The following is a 14,087-nucleotide window of genomic DNA, read 5'->3' as shown; positions in this document are numbered from 1 at the left end:
TACGAGCCTATAGCTGTTGCTCATTGCACAGATAATATATAAACACATTTTAAGTTGACTTTTTATCTTGCCTCACAATAATTTTAATCAAAATGCTATGCACATAATGAACCAACAAAATAGAAAAAAGTATCCTCAAAATACAATTTTACTACCACCAGAAAATATTTCCTATACATGTGTATGTATTCTACACAGTTTAGTTTTTTTATTATATTGAACTAACATTGAACTCTGTGTGCTTGTTAGAGAGAGAGGTGATGATACTTTTCCTTCATGCACCTGCTTAGTCATAACTAGCACTGTTAAAATCTAAACAGAGACATGTCGTAGAAGCAGAATGGGTTGGGGGGTTGAAGAGGAGAGAGAGGAAGATAAATATTTGGTAATTCAACTTATGCCTTGGAACTGATTTTGGAATGATAATATATAGTAGATGGAATACTGCAACTACTGCACACATGCACATAAATATACAATATGCAATTTTTTTTCTTAAGAGAAAGAGGATGTGTGTGAATATATATATATATATATATATATACACACATACTCACCTACATAATTTTATATAAACTGTAACTGTAGTGTATTTACAACAGTGTTTATAATCTATGACTGTCAAACAACTCCAGAAGGTCACTTCGTAAAAGATATCTATAAGCCTACAGCAAATATTGGCCTATGTTCAGTTCATTTTATTCATATCAGCTGGCTAAATTTGTTGTAGGAGTTCAAACTATAGTCAGTGGAGGGAGAGAGAGGTTCTTCCAGAAACTATTTCACACAACGTTCAGAGAAGCATCAAAAATACGTGGGGTGTATTGTTTCCTTCTGTGGATTTACTAACTGCGTATTAACTTGCATATGGTTAAACTTAGCTGAGAAGATTAACATTAATTAAAGAGTTGATATATATATATATATATACACAGAAATTTTTAAAAAGGATTTTTTGTGTTTTTTTTTTCTTTTTATAGAAACTCTGTGTTCCTTTTACATAAGCCTTCATGTGGTTTTTCTGATGTTGCAGCTGCTTATGCTTTGGGCATTATTACCAAAGTAACTAAGAGCTTTACCAAGGGTTCAGAAATCATGACTGAGGCTTTTCTACAGCGTACATGGAGTGTACCTGGGACAAGTTTCCCACAGTTTTCATGTTTCCGATGAACAGGAGAGCTAAAGCACGCTTTTAAAGCATGAATTAAATCATATTACTTGTTTCCAGAATACAGGACTTTAGAACAGAAAAAAAAAACACTCAAATGTTGTTCAGTTGTTGGCTATACATTACTTGTACATTATTTGTCCTTCTGTCTGTCTTGGGATAGAGGTAATTCCTATGGCTGAAACTGAACTGTACATTTGCTAGTAATTTGACTTTTTTTCCTTCAATAAGTATCCCTCATTTGACTGATTTTTCCCAGTTGTATGAATTATCTCTTATCTTATTGAATTAGGTCATGATTTTTCCAGTGTTTAGCGATTTTGGGTGTGGCAAGGTACAGAGTTCATTTAGAAAATTTCCTAAGGCTTCTGATTTGCAGAAACTGATAAATAAATCACAAGTCAGAGAGTGGATATTGCTTGCGTTATTTCTATAGCTTGATCATGATTTTCTTGCAGTGAGCAGTTGTTAGTTTGAATAAACAATCCTATGATTTTTGGCATCTTTGTTTAGAGATCTCTTCCGCTTTAAACCTGTAAAAGTGTGTATCTTCTGACATTGTAGGCTCTTAACGTACTCTGACTTTAATCAATAAGCATACAGAGTGGGGCTTTATATACATGAATCTGACTTCCTATATAGATTAATAGGATACCTATCCACACCTGCTACATTTGCCTCTTTTCCATGCAGATTTTGAACCCAGAAATAAACAATGGCAATTAAATACATCTGTTTTTAAATTTTCAATCATGAAACTCAGAAGAATATGTGTAAACATGACATTCATGTTTCTTTCTATCTGAGAAAAAATGTAAACCACGTATTTGCAGAAAATGTATTTGAAAGGATTTGCATACAACCCACTGGGTAGTACATGGGACATATCTATTTGTCAACCTGACCTTTCAGAATGATAACGTTGAAACGGACGAACACTGGATGCAGAGCAGGCTTTTCGCTCTGGGAGTCACAACATTAATTGTGGGCCACCATCTGCATGGTGGATATCCATGTCATGTCCACGACCAAAGCGATTTTATTTAAAGATTCCAGTTCACCTTTCTGATGAAACTATCCAGGGCTGCCAGAATCTACAGCAATGCAGAGACCCCAAGTGTTCCTCAAAGCTTTATTTTTGCTTATTTGATTACATGGGGATGGATAAACACAAAATGAGTTACACAGCACAGTGCAGATTTTGAATGTCCAAAAGACACATTATCATGTTTTTAAAACTGGAAAACTCTCATATAGTTCTCAGAACTGTTCTGAATATCCTTCTCTGAAGAATATCCTGAGGACTACATCACTTGAGATAAACCACCAACACAGTCCAGGAAAAGATGAGGACTCTTACTGGGTTTGAGATACTTTTATTCCATTTAGAAAAAAAAAGGGTGGGGGGCGGGGGGTCGGTGATTAATCAGGACAATTTAACCTTTTGCACTTCAACTATTCCAAGGTTAAATATGATGGACACTTCTTACCTACATTATTCTACTATTATTTTAGCTGTTCATCAGTTGTATTGCGATTTACTAGAAACTAATTAATCACTTGCTGTTTTCTATTTAAAGCTTTAATTCACTGTTGTCTTTTTCCTCCTATTGGGAAACATACGAACCTCATACTTCACACTTTTCTTTTGTAAGTTATTTTTACTCTGCTGTAGCAGAAAACTCAACAAGCAAATTAGATAAATAAATTATACTGTGATTTTCAAAGTATCTGAGGAAGATAGGTGTTGCAGCCCCAGGAAAACCAAAAGGAGATGGGCATTTAGCTCCCTAGTTTCTTCTGATAGCTTTAAGTCTGACTTTCTAAACAAGAAGTTTAGGACAACATATATAATACAATATATAATACAATGTTGTGTATGCCTGTTGTAGCCCAAGCTGGGCTTGTTACTTCATCCAGCTATGAAATAGGAAGCCTTGTGCCAATAGCTGAATGAAGAGCTCTCTGCAGCAGTCTCTATCAGGCTTTCCCAAATAAGGAGAAAGATTTTGTCGGCTATTCACTGACATACACAAACTAAGCACAGGGGCATTTCAAAGCAGTGTGAAATTTGGACAGAGGTCAGCAATCCATCAAAAGTCACAAATAAGATTATATCTGCTGAATTCAGGGTTTGCTGGATTGCCAGCAGGCGATAGACTGTTCAGGGAGATAAGTGATGGGGACTGAGGAGTCCTTACACATGTAGGGACTGAAGAGTAAATTTGCAGAAATTGCACTACCTTTTATTCTAAGGAAAGAAAGAAAAGGCATATTTTAGACCCCATCATTTCCGGCCTGGAAATTAATATTGGTGCAAAAAGGAAAGCTGTTTCTGCAGTAATACATTTTGTCTTATCCCAAGGCGCCAGAATATGCCCTTTTGCTCTCCTTCCAAAAGGCTTTCACGACTCTTATGTAGCCTTACACTTTGGTAACAGGAGAATTTTCCTCAGCTCTCTGTGGTGTTCATATAGTTGCAGCTTTGTTGCAGTAGTAGCTCAAGCGACAGATCCTACCCATTAAATTTGCATCTCTCTCAAGCCTTGTGAGGCCAAGCTCTGTGTTACCTTTTCTTGGGCTTGCCCTCGCACTGACCAAGAGCCCTACGCTCGTGACGGAGTGTGCAGCCCATCCCACACTCTACCACAGCCTCGGCCTAAGCATCTCTAATTAGGTTTACTCACCATGTATGAGGTCAGGTTTCCAGGTTTAACAGACTTTACTATATGGACTTGCCTAAACTTAAATCAGTAATAAAACTTGGCAGTATGGAGAACTGGGTTCTTTCTTCTGGACATATGTTTTCAGTTAAGAGTGAACTTTTCTCCTCCTCGTGCCGAAGCTCTAAAACAGCTTGCTGCTGCAGTAAAGTTTTCAATCAGTGTTTATTAAAGGAGTGTGTGGACATTCCATATGATGTGAGCACTTCTGTTATTAAATTTGTCATTTGTTGACAAATTGGCTGCAATTATAGTGCTTGTAAGAACATTAAAAGTTCTTTGTGCTGACATACCTAATTGCATAAATTTCTATATGCATTACTAAGCAAATCAGAGGGAATGGCAATGGTGGATTTGGATCATCAAGTGAGAAAATCGAAGAGATATTATTTAAATGATAATGGTAGGATGTGCATTACCTAATAACTATTAGGTAATGAAATATACTTATTTGATTTTTGTGGTATAAACCAGACCTCATACTGAGATGCAAACAGCTTAGGGCCATTTCTCAGCATACATTAGGTATCCAGATTTGGGGAGTAGCCTTGCAGTATTCTGGGTTGGTACTCAACTAGCCTAACATAGACATCTTTTATTTGTCTAAAGAAATAAGACTACAATAGTTCTTTCATATAATCCCCCACTTATTGTCTTGAGGTTTTCATACTCCATCAAGAAGACATTCAGAAGTGAGCTTCATAACCAAAAGCCAAATCAAAGAAGAAAGGTTTCATGTGTGTATTTAAAAACACCCATGCAGAGCACATTTTCATAGCCAATGGAGATACTGTCCTTAGACAAAGCTCAGCAGTCTTTGTTCCCTGAGGGTCTTTCAGAAACTCTACCAAACACTCCCAATCCTTGGGAGATCAATGTGTGTCAGCATGTACTGAGATGCAGGTACTGTTCTTACTCATACCATTACAAAACCAGAGCTACTCCGCTGATCCCAAGAAGTTCAGCTAGATCTCAAGGAGAGAAGAAAATAGAAAAAGGACAGTCAATGCAGGCTAGAGCTTCTATAGAAGAAGATATATTCTCCTGCTACACAGACATAATTTGCAATAGTCAGGATGAATTAAATTTGAAAAAGTTAGTTTAGAATTTAGAATTTGTGTGATTTGTGTGATTGTGTGATTTAGAATGTGTGTGTGTGTATTTAATTAATGCAAAGTACTCAGATGTTGTCCTGTTGCAAATCCAAGACAAGACAGTATCTAAAAAAATTGATCTAACAATTCCTGTGCCATCCAATTGATGCTTGAAATCAATGTTGCAAAGATTTTCTAGACAACTGCAAGAGCTATGAGCTAAATTAAGTGCTGCAAGTGTTGCACCTGAGCCAGCTTCCACAGGAGTCAGTGAGAACTTCCTGAGCAAATTTCCCAGAAACAAGAGTGGTTTGTATGTGCCCAGAAACTGATGGGGACAGCTGGATGAGGATTTGTTCAGTTGTTTGTAAGGGTCTGTGAGAATGAGTGTTTTGTTGCAGGAAAGCCTGGACAAACAGGTGGGGTTTGCACTTAGCTTTTAGTGTGGCAAGTGGTTATCCTTGTTTCTTTTTCACAGCAGGAAGTTAATGTAAGCTTTGTGCTTTATCCAGCTAAATAGAAATATTGTTTTATTTTCGTAATATCCAGAATATCTCTCTTACTAGAGAAGTCCATTTCTTCAGTTGTTTCAGGACCATATTTCAAACTACTTATTATTTACTTGTTATTTTTTTGTTTTTAGAGCATTATTAAAATATACCAATAAAAATGTTAATAATTGACTAGTCATTGACTATAACAATTTTAATGCATGCTGTGAATTTTTCATTTAAATATGAACCACAGATTTTATAAGCATTGGCTATCCATAAAACTACTATGTCAACAGCATATTGCTATAAGAAGGGTAACACTAACAGTGTTGAATTAATATAGAAATCCTAACCAAAAGCAATTCAGATTTTTTTGCTCTATTTACACAATGCAAAAATAGCCTAAATACATTTTTAATGCAATCAGCTGAAATCCGTAAATCCAAATTGTGAGCTAACTGCTCATGCTGATTAGTGTGAAATATTAATTTGCACTAATCAGCTTGAGTCAAGGGAAGCATAATAAACTTGACACATACATTTCACGCTTTACAGTGTTGGGACTTGTTTACAGTGCAGTGCCTGTAAGAGCTACTGGTGTCGTTAGCTGTGCCACCGCGGCCGTATACTCAAGATATGCCTGAAATATTTCATTAAGCAATTTCTCAGTTGGCTCATTTTTGTTGTGAAAACCCTGGTCTGAGAACTGATGATCTACTTTAACCAAACGTGTCAGCCAAATCAGAGCACATTGACTGGCTCATGACCAAGCCAGTTACATTCACATTGCTGCTGCTTTCCGTGTACCAGCATGTGATTAGACTCCACAAGCCAATGGCTTCATCCTTCCCTGTACTTGAAACATCTGCATGTACCAGCAAAACCAAACTAAAACACTCAGCCTGAGAAAACATGGCAGATGTTAGGTAAATACACAGAAGGGCTTCAACATGTCATGTTTCACATACTACAACAGCAGGTTACTCTATTGGCTCCCATCTTGCACCTCTGCAGGGTGGTGCTTTCACTTCCTGCTTTCTCGGGTTAGTGCTGTGGACAATAAGCATCTGGTGAGACAATAAGCACCTTCTCCCCAGATGCTGTGTTATGCCATAAACCCATCACACGATGTGATAGACAAGGTCCCACCTCCCCAGGACATGACCACTACGTTACAGGACCTCAGAAGCTGGTGGGGAAACAAAATCTAAATAAGTGCATTTAAGACCTTCACCTGACTGAGTGAGAAGGGATAATCCATGCAGACACATCTGTTGCTCACTGTGCCTAGATCAGCCACACTCCCTCCAGATTCCCCATCTCCCTGCTCTGCCCTCTGCATAGTTGCTCTGGTGGAAATCTGAGCTTTGCAGCGCAAGAGAGATGGAGATGATTGAAAATACACACAGTCAAAGTCACTATTTAGTTGAAATGCAAACTAGATAGACCTATAATTACACTTGCATTATAGTGACCACCTTCCTCACTTTTTTTTTTTTTCACTTGAAGATAAATTGCTGCAAGAGACAACTATATGGATGCTGTTCTCTTTGTTGTGTTTTGGTTTACCTGTCAGAAAGGTGCTGCAGGTGAGATCTGAAATGTGGGTCTCCTCATCTTTCCCAAAGAGGAGGGCATTCTTCGCACTCTGCCAACAGGCAGTAGGGGAAAGTCTGAGATCTTGACACACGGTATGCTTACATGCGATTCATATGACCTAATAAAATAACCTAATTGCTTCATCTGCTTCTACTCCTCAGGGCAGGCAAAGCTAAGCATATTGTGAAGCAGAAAAGACTTTATGTAGCACATAGCTAAGTGCTCATAACAGCCTCATGGAGCCTCATGATGCCCACAACTGCCATTTACACAAAACCTGATATACACTTGGTGTGTTATGCAGGTTAAGATGAGGTAATATACTTTAAATTATAATAGTTTGATTACAGCTATTTATGTTTCCGAGACTCATATGGAATTTGGCTTTTACTAAAGAAAAGGGACATTTGAAACTTGAAACAGATTAATAGTGCCAGTTCTAAAAGTAAACGGCCGCATAGATCAAGTAGCCTAAAAACATTCATCATTTATTGGTTCTGTCCAGCTTTTGTGCAATGTACATAGACTGGGAACAAATTTCATTCATAGTTTCCTTTCTCCACCTCTAATGATTTTCTTTGTATCTAGATCAAAGGAAATTAAAAGAACCATTGGCAACTGTAGATATACACATTATCATGTGGGGACTACATGGGGACAAGACCATGGAATAGTCTTTTTGCTTTTAACAGATTGCTAGCAGACTCCAAAACTGTATTAAAAATCTGCTATGTAATCATTTATCCATGTATTTTGTCTTCACTTTATTGAACTATAAAGTAGCTAATCAAAAACTGCAGCAGTTTACCAGCCAAGTGTTTTTATAGGTATGTCCAGCCTGAATGAGCACAACAACTCCATTCTTTCATTTTTCCCAACTGTGTCAAGATTCATAAATTAAGCAGAGTGTGGCAGAGTCAGCTGGTTGAAGCACTTTTAAGAATACTAGATCTTGCCACTTTTATCTCTCTTCACACAAGTAGATCTCAGTTAAGTCCCTGACAGCTGGGAGACAAAAAAATCCAAATGAAAAAAAAAAAAAAAAGAGAGAGAGAGAGAGGGAGAGAAACATGACTCAGATCCTCAGATCCTGGCTCTTATAATATTTTTACCTCTGCGCTAAAGAGAATTCCATTTTTGGAGAAATGCAATACTTTAGTGCTCACTGCTTATAATTCATTATATCTTCTCAATATCTCACATACCTCTGTCAGAATTCAGCTTGTGTGACTATATCTAGAGAAACTTTTTTTTTTTTTTTTTTGGTTTCAACTTAACATGTCTGTATTTATCTGCATTTTTCCTTTTTAATTCTGACTTTTTTGTCAACTAAACATTTTCTTCCTGGATTATTACTACCAGTATTTCTCTCCTCACAACTACTTTACCATATTTTATCCTTTTCATCCTCTTTTAATAAGAGCTAGTAAGAGCTACTCTGAACAGATTTTAATATTTAATATCATAGAAAGATTATGCCATAATATTATTTGCATTCTTATTTACTATGTTAACATTAAGCAAGACAGAAAATATTCACAACTCTGAATTTCATGTCCTTCTGATTTTCAGTTTGGGGTTTTAACTTAGTATGCTGTATATAACTGTATATCCTGTTTTGCTTTATTAATATCTTTATATTATCTATAGTTAGGGGAAAAGATAAATAATATATTATATGTTAAAATAAAGCACTTGCATTTATTTGTGTTTTAAGACCAGGCTTCATTGTTTTAGGTTCTGTACAAAGACAAAGGAAGAGACAGCAATTACCCCATATCACTTTTAATCACGCTTATAAGTAGTTAATTAATTAAAGAAAATCAAGAAGAAATCATTCTAAAATAATTTAACTGGACCCACAAGGGTTTGTATCATTTTAATTTTGTGCATTGAAAAAGTACAAGTGACACTGATGGAAATTGTGTTGAAAAATAGGATTTTAATGTATGACATAAGGCTCCTGCAAGCCTCCAGGTTTGCACGTGTCATACAGTAGACGCGCAGCATGTAATGGTAAGGATGCAGAAATGGATGTCTCAGGCTTCCATCACTTTGCCAAAGAAGGCAAGCATTGTTCAAAGCTGAGAACAATGGAAAAAAATCCCCAAACAGGAAATATCTGCTAAAGACATTAGAGATGTAGTAAAAGATCCAGGTGCAGTCCCATACTGACCAGGAAGGCGTTTTAGGCTTTGTTGCAGAGAATAGACAAATCCCCAAAGCATTCAACTTGATATGCAGCTGCAGAACACAAGACAAACAAAAATTATTCCAGCAATAAAAAAATACAATAGAAATCAAAGGATATAGTTCTGCTTCTAAAAATAACACTGCTCATTAGGCTTTACCTAGCAGGCAATATGCAATCTACTTACTATGATTTTGAGATGATGCACATACAAACTATACCAGTCCCCAAGGTATTGAGTTTTGCAGGAGAGAGATAAATTTTGCTGTTTATTAGCACCAAAAAAATAAAGAATAAAAGGCTAAGGATGTAATGAGCTAATATAATTGTATCTTAAATGTCTCCTTTATTTTGTGGAAAGAAAGTTACAGAGTGTACAGCAGATACTAGGAGGAAAATAGATATAGTAGCTAAACTGAGGGAGGTAACTTCAGTTTATCTGGTTTCCAAGACTTCCACATTGAATGGCTTTACAAGTTGAAAAATGTATATGCAAAGCCCTGAAATCAGGCTTCAAATCACCATAGAAGGTCAGCGAATCAGGTTTTCACATATGGTGAGATGGGTTTTTTTGAGAAGTGTGGAGGCAAAGTAACCACGGAGCAGCCTGGCGAGTGGGGAATGAGAGGAGATCTGCAGTTCCTCCTCTTGAACTTCCAGCACCCTAGCGATGGCTTCAGACCACAGTACAGTCTTCTGTGAGCTGAAAACTAAATCAAATAAATACCAAGACCTTATTCAGTACCTGAAAAGTGTTCAAGATAGGTTCATACACCTTCGCCAAGAAGTCTAGGATTTATTCTGATGCAGTAGGAGAACCTTGAGCCCAAGAAATGCTCTCTTCTAAAACGTAAACCAGCTGTATTAAAAAAAAAAAAAAAAAAAAAAAAAAAAAGCATAATTACAAAGCTGCTTCCAATCTACATACATAAAATAAAACATGGGAAACATCACCAGAGTCAAAAATCATAGAAACAAAATAAAAACATGCTGATATTTTAAGGAAAAGAGAAAAGGCAGGAAGGTCATGACTTTCAAAGCATAGAGGAAAATTCAGCTACAATCCAGTTTATCTATACAGCCAAATGAAAACATTTTCTGTCAGACTGGCCTGATCCTCTTGCGAGAAGGGTTGAGTCAGTTATACGCAATGCAAGAGAAATGCCATATTATCTTTGCCATATGAGAGTCTGCCCCTCCCTCTGTGACTTGTCCCTACAAGCCAAAATCCATCTGGATTCATCAGGACTGACTGAATCTGAACTTTGCCGCAGCTGGAATATAAATCTCAGCCAAGGTTTCAAAAACAGCTTCCTAAATATAGATTCTTAAATATGTGTAACCTGATTTTCAAAAATGTGGAGTTCTGTCAGCTCCCTTATGAAAATCAGGTCAAGGCTCATAGATTCTTCAGGGAGTCAGTAAGCAAGCACAAACAGCTGCTTTTTAAAACTTCATCTCTGCTTCGATTTCAAGAGATTTGGCCTTTCAAGTTCAACACTTTCAATTTGGTCTATCAATAGAATGAGCTTACATTCCCTGTCTAAGTACATAAGAGAAGGACCGGAAGACCACAAGAGAGAAGGTACTTGGCTTTGGCTAACGTTAAGTATTCACCCTGCTGGCGAGTACATCTTGGATTATTCTAGCAGTAAAAGCCTATTTCCTATCATGTTCAAAACAGTTTGAGCAGGGGGCTGAGAACTTTGTTGGTCCCTTTAGCGAGGTCTACCCCACTTCTTCTAGAGCAGATATGGGGGAAGATATGTCCAAACCTCAAATCCACCTAAGCATAAGTTCTGGTAGCTGGAGTATTTTCTATACAATTATATGGTTCTATGGTGCTTTACAGACACTACATTAAATAAGCTGAGAAAAAAATAAAATGTATCCCAAATGGTGTAGATATACAACCAGCATTTCTAACTCTGGTGTAACTTGTGTTAACAGCCTGAAAGTATCAGAATTATTTCCAACACAAGAATCAGTGGTCAAACCTGAGCTGCCGAATGCCTTCAGCTCTGTCTCAGGCCACATTCTGGCAGTCAGCACACTCAGTCTAGTCTATTTGCAAAACAGGAAATGAAAAGGAGTCTTCAGAAAGAGGATTTCCTCAAGGAAGGGAGACTGTAAAGGCTCTGGAAGAGCAATTCTTTGAGGACTGTTTGAGCTAATGCCAATCTCAAGTTACTTCAAGTTAAGAATGAGAACTGAAGCATAATTAATGCACAATTGACTAAATGATAAAAGTTGGAATAAAACAAAACTATCATAAACAAATTAGTATTAAGCAATTACTGCTTATAACCCCAAAGCCACTTCAAACAAGGAAATGTTCTTTGTGTGTTGGATCTATCTGTGAACCATCAGCCTGAGATTATTACACCCAGATGTTAATTTCTAAAGACACACCAGGCTGCCTTTATTGCATCATTAAAAGCCACTGACTTTGCTATTCAAAAGCACTATCTTTATTTTTGTCTAAAGTTGTTATTTTTGCAACTCTATGTTAGGCATGTGTTATTTCTCTAAAATATAATTTGTAGTTGACATTATTTATAAAATACAGTGTCAGTGTATGACATTATTTTAAATTAGCCATTTTAATCTAATATTTCATCAGATTTCAACATTAATTTCTTGAGTAAAGGTTCCATATACATGGATCCCACTCATAAGACTATCTTTCATCTTCACCCAGGACATTGCTGGTAAGGGATTTATAGCATGTGAAACTAGAAGAGTAGTCTTTTAAACAGTTTATCAGCTCCCTAATGGTACTGAAAATGTTTTGCTTTAGAATTCACTAGAAACTAATTAGGACTTGCACAGAGGACTGAATATTTATATAATGCTTAATAAATATAACTATCCGTAGCTCAGAATTACAAGTGCATTGATATTGTTTCTGCGAAGGAGAGAGCAACAGTCACAATAGTATTTAATAATGTCCATAATTTTAGGACTGCAATTCCAATGAACTCAAAGGGTCTTTGTGTGCTTAAACTAAGAAATAGGCTGGAATATTTTGAACAACTCAAAAGAAAGCAATCAATGTTTTAAGAGACTTCATCATTTGTATATTTAGAAAAAAATTACTCCAGGGGAAAATTAGCCAGACAGAATATGCTCTTAAATGTTTTAAATGCAGCTTTTTTTTTTTTTTTTATAATTGTTGACTGAGTTCTGGAAAGATGCATCAATTACTAAAAATAGACTTAAAGTATATGTAGGAATAAATTTGACTTTCGATGGTATCTTCATTTCCATAAAGACAGCACCACTGAGGGAATACACCTAAAATTAGGTAATTTATTTATGATTCCACACCTTCATTTGCATAATACTATATCAGCTCTGTTTGCTCCTGTTAGTCAAAACTACCCAGCAATTTAGTTTGATTTGGAGGCCTGAAGTGAAAAAGCCAAATTCGTATTTAGGCACCTGGGAATTCTATCTCCGAAGCTATTTATGCGCCTAATTCTCACTGATATAAATGACTTTGACACCTAAGTATCTACGAAACTGTGCCTTCTTCACCATAAAAATGAATTACTTGTCAGAAGCGCAGAACATCCACCAGCTAAGTTCATGAAATTAAATATGCACAGCAATAGAGTTCCATCAAGAATGCATGCATCTAGCTTCAGTCACCTCTTTGACACATTGAGAATTCATGTTTGTTTTGCTACTAAATATTGTAATGTCAGTGGGCATATTATGAGAGACAACATCAAAGACATTGCTAAAATCAAGATGCACAACACCCACTGCTCTACCTTCATTCCCCAAGCCAGTCTTCTCACAGCAGGCTGTCAGGTTGCTCTGTTTCTGCCATCATGTTGAACTCTTAGCACTTCCTTCATTGTATTTATACATTTGGGTTGGGATCCATTCTCCCTGTTATATTGATTATGAGTCCTCTCATCCATATTAACCTGCACCCTTTGCATGCTAACTTGATGTACCCTTTCTCACTTGCTCATGGATCATGCTTCTTCCTTGACTCCTATTTTAAAGCTCTCCTCTTCACCCTGTCAGGAGAGATACTTTTGCTCCACTTACTCAGGTGGATCCCTTCTCTTCCTAGCAGCCCTCAGAGAGGGTCCTATGGTCATAAGAAACAAATGTTTATCATCAGTACCAGCTGCACAACAAGTAAGTGACTCACAAATGTCCTCACACAATGGAAGGGTGTGGAGGCCTGCTTCAAGGACAGCAGTACAGGATGCCTAATTAGTAGATAACCAACCTCAAGGACGGCAACGCAGGTGTTCTTCAGCAAACAAGGAGAAAATGCAACTGTACAGCTGCTGCTCACGGCTGTTGCTCATAAAAAGCTTGCAAAACGAGGATGTTGGCTTGCTAACAAACAAACGCAACAATGCTTGCTTTAGCATGCTTGCTAGTTGATGTAGATTCAGTTCACCACACCACGCTACGAAATAGGGCTGCCATAGACTTTCTGCTGTTAGCACAAGGGCATGGGTGCGAAGACTTTAATGAGATGTGCTGTATGTATCTCAGTGAGCATTCAGTATCTATACATAGGATTCTTCAGCAAATAAGGGACCGGATGGCTCAACGATTGGCTGGGTAATTCGTGGGTTCCAGGGTGGATGATGACATGGATTAAGATAGGAATGACTGTGATGGAAATAGTGGTATTAGCAATGCTGCCTTGTTTGTTTCCTACCCTGTCTGCAAAGGGCCCTGCAGTGGATGGTAAATACGGCACTCACTGTGGAAAAACAAAAAGGGGAGGTGTGGGGATTGAGAGCTGATGGGACGGCCTTCAGCTTGTCCGAGAGCCGGGAT

This window comes from Tinamus guttatus, unplaced genomic scaffold (assembly GCF_059628265.1).
Source record: "Tinamus guttatus ecotype Peru unplaced genomic scaffold, ASM5962826v1 Tinamus_guttatus_pri_ptg000430l, whole genome shotgun sequence".
In the NCBI taxonomy this organism is placed as follows: Eukaryota; Metazoa; Chordata; class Aves; order Tinamiformes; family Tinamidae; genus Tinamus; species Tinamus guttatus.
Note: the sequence above shows the minus strand (reverse complement) of the source record.